Source organism: Loxodonta africana, chromosome 1, assembly GCF_030014295.1.
Source record: "Loxodonta africana isolate mLoxAfr1 chromosome 1, mLoxAfr1.hap2, whole genome shotgun sequence".
In the NCBI taxonomy this organism is placed as follows: domain Eukaryota; kingdom Metazoa; phylum Chordata; class Mammalia; order Proboscidea; family Elephantidae; genus Loxodonta; species Loxodonta africana.
In genome coordinates, this window is record NC_087342.1 from 169,347,025 (window position 1) to 169,360,926 (window position 13,902).

At 40.5% G+C, this 13,902-nt stretch overlaps 1 long non-coding RNA gene across 1 annotated transcript in view; it reads right to left on the reverse strand.

The window, feature by feature from the left end:
• Nucleotides 1–13,902, reverse strand: part of LOC111749549 (uncharacterized) — a 70,333-nt gene that overhangs the window by 14,688 nt on the left and 41,743 nt on the right. The window contains exon 2 of the long non-coding RNA XR_002784668.2: nucleotides 11,957–12,355. This is a non-coding gene — a long non-coding RNA (uncharacterized LOC111749549). The remainder of the gene's footprint in view (nucleotides 1–11,956; nucleotides 12,356–13,902) is intronic.

The following is a 13,902-nucleotide window of genomic DNA, read 5'->3' on the forward strand; positions in this document are numbered from 1 at the left end:
ACAGTTATATAACCCATCTGTCATTATTGGCTGGGCCTTTCCTCCTCTCAGCTTCCAGAGACTCCCTGCTTCTTCTCAACTGGTCATAAGCCTGACAGATACAGTCACATTTAAGCTATTCTGAGTCCTTGAGTTTCTTAGGACAACCTTTGATTTAAGGATATGTCAAATAACTCAAAGACCCTGAGACAAGTAAAAGCAGATGTTGCCTTGATTTAGGATTGGGTCTAGCTTCACAAACCTTATTAATGAAGCATTTTGAGAGAACTGACCACACCAAGATTGGCTAATCCTGTCTTGAAGGACTATGGGATCCCTACTGGGTGACTATAGTCACAGTTCCCTTACGAAGAACTGTGTAGCCTCAGAAATAGAGGCAATACCCCCTTCAACCCCCCACCAAGGCCAAAACAAACAGCACTGAGAAGGTCTTTAGGGATTCAGAGACTCTAGAACTGCTAGATAGAGGATAGATGGGATGCGGGCTACGATAACCTCTACGTTCTGGAGGTCCTGGGCTGTAAAGCTAACCACGAGAAATGGGAGACTCATGTTGGTGTTTGGGAGGTGAGCGGTTCATTTGTATTTCCTTTTTTCCACAGTAAGGAGGTTCTTCACCATGAGAGAACCATGATTCCCATGGTTGGGGTTTTCCATTCTTGATGACTCACTGAGCCAGATCCTGCCTTGTTTGCCATCATCACCTCAGAACCTGTCTCCACAATGGCCACGATACCAACACCAAACCAAACCTGTTGCTGTTCAGTCGATTCTAACTCATTGCAACCCTATGTGTTACAGAGTACAACTGTCTCATAGGGTTTTCTTGTCTGTCATCTTTATGGAAGAATATTGCCAGGCCTTTCCTCTGTGGCACTGCTTGGTCAGTTTGAAGAGACAACCTTTAAAAGTTAATAGTTGCACACAAACCATTTGCACCACCCAGGGACATTTATGGCCATGTGTGATGCTTGAAAATATTTGTTGAACAAACAAATAAATAATAGAACATCATTTTATTATTCTTCCTGTGGTAATAAAATAATTTTAAAAATTGACACCCCACTTAAAAGAACTTCAGAAAAGTTTTCCCACCCCGAACTTCCCAGAAATTCAAATGGACAAAATATTTTCATTTTAATTTTTAAATATTAGAAGAATGCAGTGACCACAGTTTATATTTTCCCTCCTTATTCTCCTCAGGGCGTGTGTTGCTCATTTAAACGCAATTTGCTGCGTGTTTGGGTCAGTGACTTAAATCGAGAGGCTCTTACAGGAACTCAGCACTGTGGAAATCCCAGAATTTTGGCTGGGGTCTGGAGAAGAAGCCTGGAATTTGTGGCTCGGGGGGCCATGACAGTTAAGCACCAGGCAGTGCTCCGGCCTACTTTGGGTAGCAGATCTTCAGCCTAAGCAGTTCGGTTTTGTATGGAAACAGTCAGCAACGCCTGAGAAAACCAGGAGGCCTGTCAAGATGACTAGGAAGGTTATAAACCAGAAAACTTCCTGCTTGGTATTTGAAAACCACACGGTATTTTACAACATTCCTGTCTATTAACTGCTGGGAAGGGCTTTACCTTATTGCCTTTTGCATAATGGAACCAGTCTTTCCCCTCAGAGGCCCCTGTGTTGCTTTGATCAAGTTCAAAAGATGAGGGAAATGATGACTAAGGACCTCGGGAACCAGACTGAAGACTCTCACAGACATACTCAAGGGATTTGGGGGGATTGTTTTTTTTTTTTTTATACTGACGCATCATTTTGGTAAACAGTTCCTATAGTCTGTGCACTTATCAAATTCCTTGCCCAAATATTTGCTATTTATAAAATGATCAAGGAAACAGACTTGTGTTTATTATTCCTAAATCAGCAGCAGTTTGATGAATTAGAAACAGTCTTACTTTTTCCTCTTCCCTCTCCCTTTTCCAGCCTCTTGTAAAAGTGCCAACATCATACACCCAACTCTCTCTCTAAATAGTAAAAACAGAAAATAATAGCGACCTTCTTGAACTGTACATTGCCACTGCACAGGTTAAACTTTGGGCCAACAGCCAACTCCCCTCAGCATCAGTGGTAGATATTTGGAACTGATTGAGTTGGGAAGGGATACAATAAATGTCTGTTTCCGGTTCACAGGGGCCTCAGCGTCACCGCATAGTTTGGACGTCTGACCAGTTTCCTGACTTTGAGAGTCTCTTACTTTAAACATTAGGGATCAGCCCTGGAAAGAAAAGGAAAGACACACGCAAGAGTCTGTCTCTGACTCCACCGACAGTCCCTCTCAGGACAGGACAGTTTCCCCAGAATGATTTTGATGTGGACGGTGCTTCCTGTTGCTGTCCTGTGGCAGGGTGACAGGGAGTTCACTGGGTGTGCTCAGATGTCATGAATGGGGGAGTCCAGCAACTGGGCAAGTTCTTGACAATGTCGCTTACAGGAAAGCAGTGGCGTCACTAGGGTTGGTGTCACCCAGTGTGGTAACTCATGGTGTCACCACCCCCCATGGACCTCCTCCTGTACCAAACCATACAGAATCCTTAGTAATACTTTTTTATACTACTGTTACTCAGAAATCGTAATTCCCATGTATCACTCCTTCTTTTCCTTTAATTACTACTTCATTCTCAAAAAAGTTATTGATATAGGTTCACAAATACAAATTACCAAGATATTGTAGCTAAAACCCCAGAAAATTTGACAAAATCAGTGACTATAAAAACACTGGCAGCAACGAAAACAACAGCGTGTGCTTATGGAGCATACAGATTCAAAGCATCGCTGTAATTGGGTAATAATGACACCTCTGACCGTAGAGCGTTAGAAGTCAGCATAGAGTTTTAGCCCCGCAGGTGTATTGATACATGGAAGCTGGGCTTACGAAAAATATTTTTATTGTTGTAACTAACTACAGGGATATTTTATAGACAGTCATTTTGGTGTCACCCCCTCTGGCAGTGTCACCGGCTATGGTCCACACCCCCTATACCACCCTAGTGACACCACTGCAGGAAAGTACCACCTTTACTAGTAGTGATCAAAGAACAGAGCAAACACAGACACTTCATACTCAGAAAACTCTTTAAGACTGATTCCTTTCTATATTGTGTTTAATTCGTTCTATTTACATTTTGCATGTGTCAAAGGCTTTGATAGGTGCACACATTTAAACTTTTCATTCTAAAAGGGACAAGTTTGCTAAATCAGTATGGGGAGGGAACCAAAGAATTCCAATAAATCATTTCTTTTTAAGATAATTACAGTTGTCCTTTATCAAACCAAAACCCAGGTCTACAATATTTCCAACTTTGCACAGAGCTGCCACAAAGCTTAAATACATGTTTATACAGCTAAGTCCCCTTAAAACCACTCTACCCTTGAATGTCCTCAATTTTGTCCTTATTTTCATAAGTATGTTTCTATGTTAATATAGGGAACAGGAAGTCTCCCTCCCCCCCACCTCTAGAGCTCTTTCAGTAAGTGCCTCTATTCCTTTGTAATATGCTGGGCTAGTTTTAAAAATAGGCTCCTGCTCTGCCAAGACAATACTGGTGTTGGCCAACCAGCATCATTGATGGAAATGAATTCTTTTAGGCACAATTTGGTTGAGAGAGGCCAAAGCACTCAGGCTTCCAGGGGAAATGGTGGGGAGAAACACCAGCAATGAACATAGGCAGGCATTTGTGGAAAATGCTGCACTGCATGTTTGGAAGTAAAAACTTCATTTTACACTGGGACCTTAGAGGCAAGAGTCACCTCGCTCTCAAAGGCAAGACAAGCTAGTAGAGACAATGGAGTAGAGACAACGCCTTAAGTTAGGAGGCAGTCACAGACATCCTAGCAACAAAAGTCAAGAAAAGAGCGGGAGGGAACTTTTTTTTTTTTTTCTTTTCTTCCATCGTTATGAAATGATTTAGGGAGGCTAGTTCCCTAGGATTCAGTTTAGGGCTTGCCCAAATTACTTTTTCTCAGGAGCTTTTGTCTTGAACCACTTTTAGGCACTGAACTAGTTCCTTCTTGCTGGAAGAACGTAATTGTATTGTCTGAATAGTGCATGCTTCCTTCTAGGATGCCAGCGGAAAACCCCAATGATGCCTTTTCCCACTAAACTATTAGAATTTCTCTTTCCAGTAAATGCAGAAAGAATATGCAGCCATTACTAACTGGCAGCCTAGGATTTTTTTTAATTGAAAAAGAACATTTTCATCTTAAAATTTCTACTACTATGAGTTTTTTGAGACCAGGCCAGGGCATATGTCTTTCTACCTCTACAATATCCGGTACTATTTATGCATATAGTTGAAAATAATGACTTTTTTAAATGAAATAATTAGTTCCCCCCAAATACAAAGCCTTTTTTGTATAGAACTTTGGCCAAGCAAAGGCCCATAATACCTATAAATGTTACGTAGAAGCAATAATGATAGTTCTTATCTCAGTCTAGTGTGAAAATCTAGAATAATGAATGACTCTACAGTTCATTAGAAGTCCCTGGGTGGTGAATATGGTTAATATGCTCAGCCGCTAACTAAAAGGTTGGAGGTTTGAGTCACCCAGAGGCACCTTGTAAGAAAGGCCTGGTGATCTACTTCTGAAAATTTAGCCACTGAAAGGCCTGTGGAGCACAGTTCTACTCTGACACACGTGGGGTCGCCATGAGGCAGAATCAACTCCACAGGAACTGGTTAACTGGTTACTCTTCACTGTCTATTCTAATGCGGGAAAGGACAAATGTAAATAATCTAAAACCAATTTACAATTAAAAAAAAAAGCTAAACTCATTACCTCGAGTTGATTCCAACTCATAGTACCTTATCTATAGGATAGAGTAGAACCGCACCATAGGGCTTCCAAAGAGCAGCTGGTGGATTTGAACTGCCCACCTTTTGGTTAATAGCCAAGTTCTTAACCACTGCACCACCAGGGCTCCTATAATTCAAAACTCATCTGAATTTGGCTTTGATTTGTGGTAAATCCCATACCTTGATAGTGCCCACAATCCCTTTTCATCCACCCTTAACTCAAACCTTTGTCTATTTGATTATAACCCAGTTGAGAGGGGTCAGAAGGAGACTCCAGAAGTCCAGAAAGAATAATCATCTGGAGGAAGATCAGAGGTCAGGGGAGTCATGGTGATAGAAGACTCAGAAATTGTTGTGGAAGCCCATCTCTACCACCGTTATCACTTGGTGTCCTTGGCAAATGCTTTTTCCCTCTTTATGCCTCAGATTTCTTCTTGAAACTGAGATGAATGGACTTTATAATGCATAAATTTCCTTCTGGGACAGTAATTGAAAATGTTACTTTTGTTAGCTTTGGTCATGTTGGCCCCTGACTCATGGCAACCCCATGCACAATGGGATTGGACCATTGTGATACATAGGGTTTTCATTGGCTGATTTTTCAGAAGAGATCACCAGACTTTTCTTCCTAGTCTGCTGTGCTCTCAAAACTCTGCTGAAACTTGTTCAGCATAACAACACACAAGCCTCCACTGACAGATGGGTGGTGACTGCACATAAGGTGTATTGGCCGAGAATCAAATCACGGTCTTCTGCATGGAAGAGGGGGAGACTTACATATAAATAAAATTTAATTGAACTTTGCATTGTTGTGGTATTATACCAAAGAAAGATAGAAAGAGCTTAAATATATAGTAGTAATAGCTAAAAATGGATAAACTAAGTCCAAATTAAAGAGTTATTAAAATCTCAAAGCATTTCTGCAAACAAAGTAAACATTTATGTGCTTTTAATTCAAGATTTTACCACTGTTTCATCCTATAGCTAGTTAAAATGCACATTTCAAAGTTACAATAATTTTGAGGAAAGCCCCTAGTTGGTTTGAATGTGTGTAAATTTAATCCTGGTCATTTGAACTTAACACGATCCAGCGATTTTTGAAATTCATATTCTAGTTTTTCAAGTAAATACATTGTGTCATTTGCTTATTTGATGTGATTTATTAAAAAAAAAATGGGTCCTTTGAGAAACTGCTTCTGGGTATTGATACTAAAATAAAAACACTGGCTAAAAGCAGGAAAATTAATTTCAGGGCATTTTAAGCTTCCCCAGCTTCCTGGGTTCAGAGGGCTTCAGAAGTTAAGAATTGCTCTCTGATGTCACTGTTCTCTGAAAGCTGATTCATTCGAACCCATATGGTGGACATCTTTGAATCACATACTGCTTACATTTCTCAGTGCCTTCAAAAATGGAATTTCCCCCTTTTAATCCTCAAAATCAAGTTCAAATGAATTATTTTTACCCACCTGCAGCTTCCTCTGAGAAACATAACTCTTTGATTCAATCCATAATTTCCTTATATTCCACAATCCCCAAATTATCCTATTTAGTTTTAAATTCAAATCAGTGTTACTGTTATTGATTCTGAGCTGGGAAAATGAGGAATGGCTTTGTGTGATGCATCATGAAGATATAATACAAATACGGGCCAGGAAATGTTCCTCGCTTTCCCTACTGCAGTGTACAACTGTATTAATTTATCAGTGTCACCATACTTCCATAGACTGCCAGTCCAGAAACTCTTGGCTTCTAAAAGCCTCATTCAAGAGGAAAGTCTCTATCTGCTGAACTATCAAGATCATACAGAGGAAATGGAGTGTGAGTCCTATTGATTAACGTCTCCGATGGAGGCCCCTGGTGGCAGGGACCTAAAAGAAGAGACTGTCTGACATAGGACTGTCACTGGCTCAAGAAGAAATGGTAATAAACAAATGATTGCTGGGCAGCCCCTCCCGGCTTCTGTCTCTTCCCGGTGCAGCTTACAACCCCTCTTTCTGTCGTCGCGTTGCTTCAATTAAACTTCGAGCTCTGCTTCCATCCTACCCCAATGCCTTTTGTGTTTCTAGACATCTTCCCCATCTGTGTTGTTGTGTTGTTAGCTGCCGTTGAGTCTGCCCTGGCTCATGGCAACCCCATGCACAAAGGGATGAAGAACTCCCTGGTCCCAACCTATCACTGATAGTGTCACAGATGGGACCACACAGGGTGATCCATAGGATTTTCATTGGCTGATTTTTGGAAGTATACCTGCAAGCAAGTCTCCACTGACAGACGAGCTGTGGCTGCCCTTGAGGTGCATTGATTGGGAATGAACCTGAGTCTCTGGCATGTTGCTGTTGTTGTCGTTGTTAGGTGCTATGAGTCTGTTCCGACTCATAGCAGCCCCGTGTACAACAGAACAAAACACTGCCCAGTCCTGTGCTATGCTCACAATCATTGCTGTGCTTGAGCCCATTGTTGCAGCCACTGTGTCAATCCATCTCATTGAGGGTCTTCCTCTTTTTCACTGACCTTCTACTTTACCAAGCATTATGTCCTTTTTCAGGGACTGGTTCCTCATAACACATCCAAAGTATGTGAGAAGAAGTCTCACCATCTTTGCTTGTACGGAGCATTCTGGCTGTACTACTTTCAAGACAGATTTGTTTGTTCTACTGTCAGGCCATGGTATATGCAATATTCTTCACCAATGCCATAATTGAAAGGCATTGATTCTTCTTCGGTCTTCCCTATTCGTTGTCCAGCTTTCGCATGCATATGAGGTGATTGAAAATACCATGGCTTGGGTCAAGCGCACCTTAGTCCTTAAAGTGCCATCTTTGCTTTTTAACACCTTAATGAGGTCTTTTGCAGCAAATTTGTCCAATGCAATATGTCCTTTGATTTATTGACTGCTGCTTCCATGGGTGTTGACTGTGGATCCAAGTAGAATCAAATCCTTAACAAATTCAATATCTTCTCTTTTTATCATGATGTTGTTTATTGGTCCAGCTGTAAGGGTTTTTGTTTTCTTTATGCTGAGGTGTAATCCATACTGAAGGCTGCAGTCTGTGATCTTCATCAGTAAGTGCTTCAAGTCCTCTTCACTTTCAGCAAGCAAGGTTTTGTCATCTGCACATTACAGGTTGTTAATGAGTCTTCCTCCAATCCTGATGCAGCATTCTTCTTTATATAGTCCACTACCTCTCAGATTATTTGCTCAACATACAGACTGAATAAATATGGTGGAAGGGTACAACTCTGATGCACACCTCTCCTGACATCAAACTATGTGATATCTCTTTGTTCTGTTTGAACAACTGTCTCTTGGTCTATGTACAGGTTCCTTAGGAGCACAATTAAGTGCTCTTGAATTCCCATTCTTCACCATGTTATCTATAATTTGTTATGATCCACACGGTCAAATGCCTTTGCATGGTCTATAAAATACAGGTAAACATCTTTCTGGTATTCTCAGCTTTCAGCCAGGATCCATCTGACATCAGCAATGATATCCCTCATTCCACATCCTCTTCTGAATCCGGCTTGAACTTCTGGCAGTTCCCTGTTGATGTACTGCTGCAACTGCTTTGGAATGATCTTCAGCAAAATTTTACTTGTGTGTGATATGAATGATATTTTTTGATAATTTCCACATTTTTTTAGATTACTTTTCTTTGGAATGGGCACAAATATTAATTTCTTCCAGTTGGCTGGCCTGGAAGTTGTCTTCCAAATTTCTTGACATAGATGAGTGTCCCTTCAGTGCTGCATTGGTTTGTTGAAACATCTCAGTTGGTGTTCCTCCAATTCCTGGAGCCTTGTATTTCGCCACTCCCTTCAGTGCAGCTTGGACTTCTTCTTTCAGTACCATTGGTGTTCTTGATCATATGCTACAGCTTGAAATGTTTGAACGTCGACCAATTCTTTTTTCCTGCAGTGACTCTGTGTATTTGTTCCAACTTCTTTTGATGCTTCCTGCATTGTTCAATCTTTTCCCTGTAGAATCCCTTAATATTTCAACTTGAGGCTTGAACTTTTTCTTCAGTTCTTTCAGCTTGCAAAATGCCGAGTGTGTTCTTCCCTTTTGGTTTCCTAGCTCCAGGCCTTTGCGAGTTTTTTTTCATACTTTACTTTGTCTTCTTGAGCTGCCCTTTGAAATCTTCTGTTCAGCTCTCTGGCATAGAAGGTGAGAATTCTACCACTGAACCACCTCTCCCTACCTGTACACATCCCTGTCCTCTCCCTACCTGTACAGATACCTATTTTGTACCTTTGTCTTGAAAAAAAAATACAGCATTCCTGACATTTTAAATCAGAAATAAGATGTGATTCTAAAAGTATATGCTCTCGCCATGTACTCATGAGTTCTCAATTCATACCCTGTTCCATCTGCTGGGAAGGTGTACCATTTGCACCCAGGCTCTAACTGCTGTATACCTATAACATACGGTTATGCCTTATGCTGTGTGAAATCTTCTCTGACTGCTTCCCTCCTCTGTGCTTCCCAAGAACCTTGGGAAGGCTCCATCATAGCTTCTAATGCAATTACTGACTTATCCATTGCTACTTCTAGATTGTGAACAGTCTTAAAAGAGATTGTCTTTCTCCCTATTTGCAAAACCTAGCATAGAGCCTGACATATATACAAAAAAATTTATTGCATCAATTAATGAAAGAAGCATCTTCCTAACTTTAAAATTTGATGATCAGCATCTTGTCACTTGCCCCTTTATTTTTCTCTGTATTTTTATCCATCCTCTATCATCCTAAAAGCAGCCCTCACGAAGCAGTGGTTAAGCACTCAGCTGCTAACCAAAAGGTCAGCAGTTTGAACCCACCAGCCACACCATGGGAGAAAGCTGTAGCAATCTGCTCACATAAAAATTACAGCTTTGGAAACCCTATGCAGAAGTTCCACTCTATCCTCCAGGGCCGCTATGAGTCAGAACCGACTTGAAGGCAGTGAGTATCATCCTAAGCCTAATGGTTTGAACACCTGTCTCTGTTTCGCACCTAAGTCGTTAATGCTGTCCGATTTATTCCTGGCCTTTAATTATGTCATAGAGGACATCAGCAATATCTGGAACCACTTCTCCCACACTGGACGCAGTTGTGCTCTGTGGTTTCACATCATGGCAATGTACCCAGTCAACAGATGCCAACCTACCCGAATGCAAACAGCAAAACCATGACATTCATGCCCCTTTTCTAGAGCCAGGCTAGCCACTCAACCTCAAAGAGGTTGAAACTTCTCCTAAGGAGAGCCTCTTCTGGCTCCCGTTCTCAAGTAGGTGATCAAAATGAGCGTGGAGATAGTAAAAATGGTGGGGAAGTGGCTCAACAGACAGTTGGGAGCTGCCTCATTTCCTGAAGTAATCACTGCAGTAAAACTTTCCGTATGACCAGATAGTACGTTTTTCAAATTATGGGGTACCTACGTATAACAACTCAGAGAGATCACATTTATGTGGCTAAAACATGATTGTACCTCAAAAGCTTTTCCTTTCAATGTCACTCCCTGCTCAAATCTCTTGGGCCCCACTGAATTCTGAATAAAGAAGAGCAGGACTGCATATTTACACATCCATAAAGGTTGTATTTGTTTTTGTGTGTGTGTGTATGAATTATTTTTTCTTTAAATTTTCTTTATTTTTTGTTGTTGATGAGAATATACAGACCAAAATATACGTCAGTTCACCAATTTCCACATGTACCATCTAGTGACACTGTTACATTCCTCCAGTTGTACAACCATTCTCACCCTCCTTTTCTGAGTTGTTCATCCCTCATTAACAGACTCGCTGCCCCCGAAGGTTCCATTCCAAACTTTCGAGTTGCTGTTGTCAATTTGATCCCAAATAGATAGTCCTTAAAAGAGCATAATGCTTAAGACAGATGTTTTTTACTAGTTACACTAAACTAATGTCCAATTTTAAGGAGACTTTAGGGGATATTTTTCCCCTCCCTGCCACCCCTGGTTTTCTATACATTTGCCTTTTTCTTTATATATATATATATATATATATATATATATATATATATATATATATATATATATATATGAAGTGATACAATATTTGTCCTTTTGTGATTGGCTTATTTTATCCCCTCTGCCTAACTCTTGCCAGTTCTTGCTTAAGAAACAGTATGTTGAAATGGAGTGAGATTTTATGTGAGTGAGGCTGCAGGCTGAGTTTTCTTATAAATTAGTAGCCTTGTCCTGATGCAGGTAGACTGGGGGTGACCTGCTGATCAGGCTGTTTGTTGGCAAAGTTTGCAGTAAGCATTATTCAAAACCCACATTTGAAGAAATATTTCCTCCTGTAACGTGGTTTTGTAATGGCAAGTTATTTCTATTCCCAGCTACTGTTTGTGTGTGTGTGTGTGTGTGTGTACGTGTATCTATATGTGTGTTTATTTCCCAGCTTAAATAGTAAGTCTAGCAATTACTGGTTCTTTTCCAAAAACAGGAATATTTAGGAATATAGAGTTCCTAAACATTCCAGCTGTACTACAACACTCTTGGCCAGTTTATTTTGACTCTGAAGAAGTGTTACGAGGTAAGGCTGCCCATTTAAATGAAGAAATGTTCTAAGGTTTAGCCTCAGGTGCCCTGAGGTGAGAAGTCAAGAACAAAAATCTCATCTATGACTTGAGGTAATGATGAAAGTCCTTCAGAAAATGCCCCTTTTAGAGATTCCATTGAGTAAATTCCGTATTAAATGTCCGTTGAGTGCAAAGCATGATGTGAGTGCTACAAAGGCCAAAGGGGATAAAAATATTTAAAATGTTTCCTGTACTCAAGAAGTTTATAGTAAAGTTGGGAACAAAATTTGTAATTACAAAATGAGCTAAATAAAAATAAAATATTTTAATAAAAGATCTAAATAAAAAGAGATGGAAGCTGTCACAAGATCTATCCATGGTTAATTACCAAGTGAATTCAACAGGCAGGAAGTGCTCTGAGTCCTGGGAGAGGGTACATATGGGAAGGCATCTATCAGGATAGACAGAATGTAGGCTGGCTAAGGAAAGGGAAAACCAACCCAGCCTGACCGTCTGTGAAATGTGAGGGCAGCAAGACCTGAGTTCAGCTCCACCTAGGATAACCTGGGACAAGTTCCCTTCCTTTCTGAATCTGTCCCCTCAGAAATAAATAGAGTTAATAAACTTACCCTTTTGAGTCCTTGTAAGGAGCAGATGAGATCTCTGTAAGTGAACTCTTGGTGTGGAGTTTCAAACACATTAGCATTTATGGCTACCAGATATCACATTATGTATTGATTGGTCTTTTAGTTTATTGTCTGTTTCCTCCACTCAAAAGTGAGCTCCTTGATGACAGTGGCTTGGTGTTGTTCCGCCCTTGGATCTTGGTGTCTATATTACTACCTGGCACATTAAAGATGCCTGGCACATACTGTTGACTGAATAATGAATTTAACGCTAAAAATTCCAGTAGCAAATTTTGTTCAATACTGTCTTCTTCGGAAACCCTGGTGGCGTGAATCGACTCGAGAGCACTGGGGGTATGGTCTTCTTCATATTTCTTCTCATCCACTTCCATATTCTTCATCCTTCAGAGCAATAAGAGATAATGCAAATAGCAGGCTACGTTCCAAATGAGTGGGATAACTTGGTGTTTTGTCACTATGAGGTTCATCTATTAGAACTTGGCTTATTTGCCTTCAGAAGAGTAGACAGTGCAATGGAGGGAAAAATTCATCTTCTCATTTCTTCTCCCTCCCACAACTCTTCCCCTCAGACTCCAAGCCAGGCCTATCCTCCTTGAATCTCTTGAGCCCAATGATAGCTACAAAGAACAAAGAAATCATGGCAACAGAACAAATGTTTCCCCACACAGACCCTCCATCTCCCATGAAGGGAGGATTTGAATTCCATTTCTCCCTTCTCTAACTCACCTCCATGTCTTATTTTCAAGTTTAGGAAGAGTTAGTAAAAGCACCCCAAACGAAGCATGATGGTAGAGAATTTTGCCTTTGGCATGACACTAGGTCAAAGGGAATGGGCTTCTGCTATGAGATCACTTGGATCTGTGCTAACATCCCAGTCATTGCCAACAAAGACAGGCTTATTTTGATCTAATTTTCTGTTCCGTTACTATTTTGTAAGCTAAAATTAAATTTGGTTTCTTTTAAGAACATTGATCATGGTTTACATCACTAGCAGGAGGGAGGGAATCAACAATCTACATTTTGTCATCTTATGTTGGTGTGTGACCTGTTAAAGAATCTCATTAAAATATTATTTGCAGGAAATGGACTCATTTACAGCTCCCCAACTGGTAGTATGTTTGTTAATAGCACAGAGGAGAGGTAAAATGAGTCACAGAATGTCAATTCTGGATCAAGTGAGCGTCATCCCAGACTGCAGATTGCATGATACCTCACTGAGTTTTCCATGTGTGACACAGAGCACACATCTCTGTACTTTTCACTCTGACCTCTTAGATAAAATCCTGTCTGCAGACCTGCAAAACCCATTATTGCCCAAGAAAAGCTAAAATTACTGAATGTTTTCCTTTCTTCTGACTTAAAATGCACGTCATCAACCACGTAAAGGAAAAGAACATAGTATGCAGTATTCACTGGGGTTTCTCAACCCTTCAACATATTCTTATAATGAGCCCTTAGCTTAAAACTTATTTCATCAGAGGATTTTGATGTCCCTGTGTGAGATATTCCAGAGCCTTAAATAAATAAAATCCAAACATCTTAAGGACATCTTGTGGAAGGTTGATTAGAAAACTTTGGTATTTTTGTTGTCCATGTTAAAAATATCTTAGAGTCTACTAGGACCTTTCTGGACTTTATAAGAATTTTTATAACATGCGTATACTAGTCAAGAAACAGAATTCACCTCAGAAGTTTCCAATGAAGACAGTTCAGTAAATGACTACTTAATAGAGGTATGAGCAGCTTAAAGGAATAAGTAAGGGATGTTGAAGCACACAGAGGCTAGCAACAGTAACAGAAGCTGTCACCACCCTTTGGCCTGAAAGTCAAGGGGAGGAAATAGTGCTACCTGAGCCCAGTAAAGCCTAGAGTCTGGATCCGTAAAGAACAATAGGTTGCCCAATAGGAACTGTGGTTGTGGAGGGCTG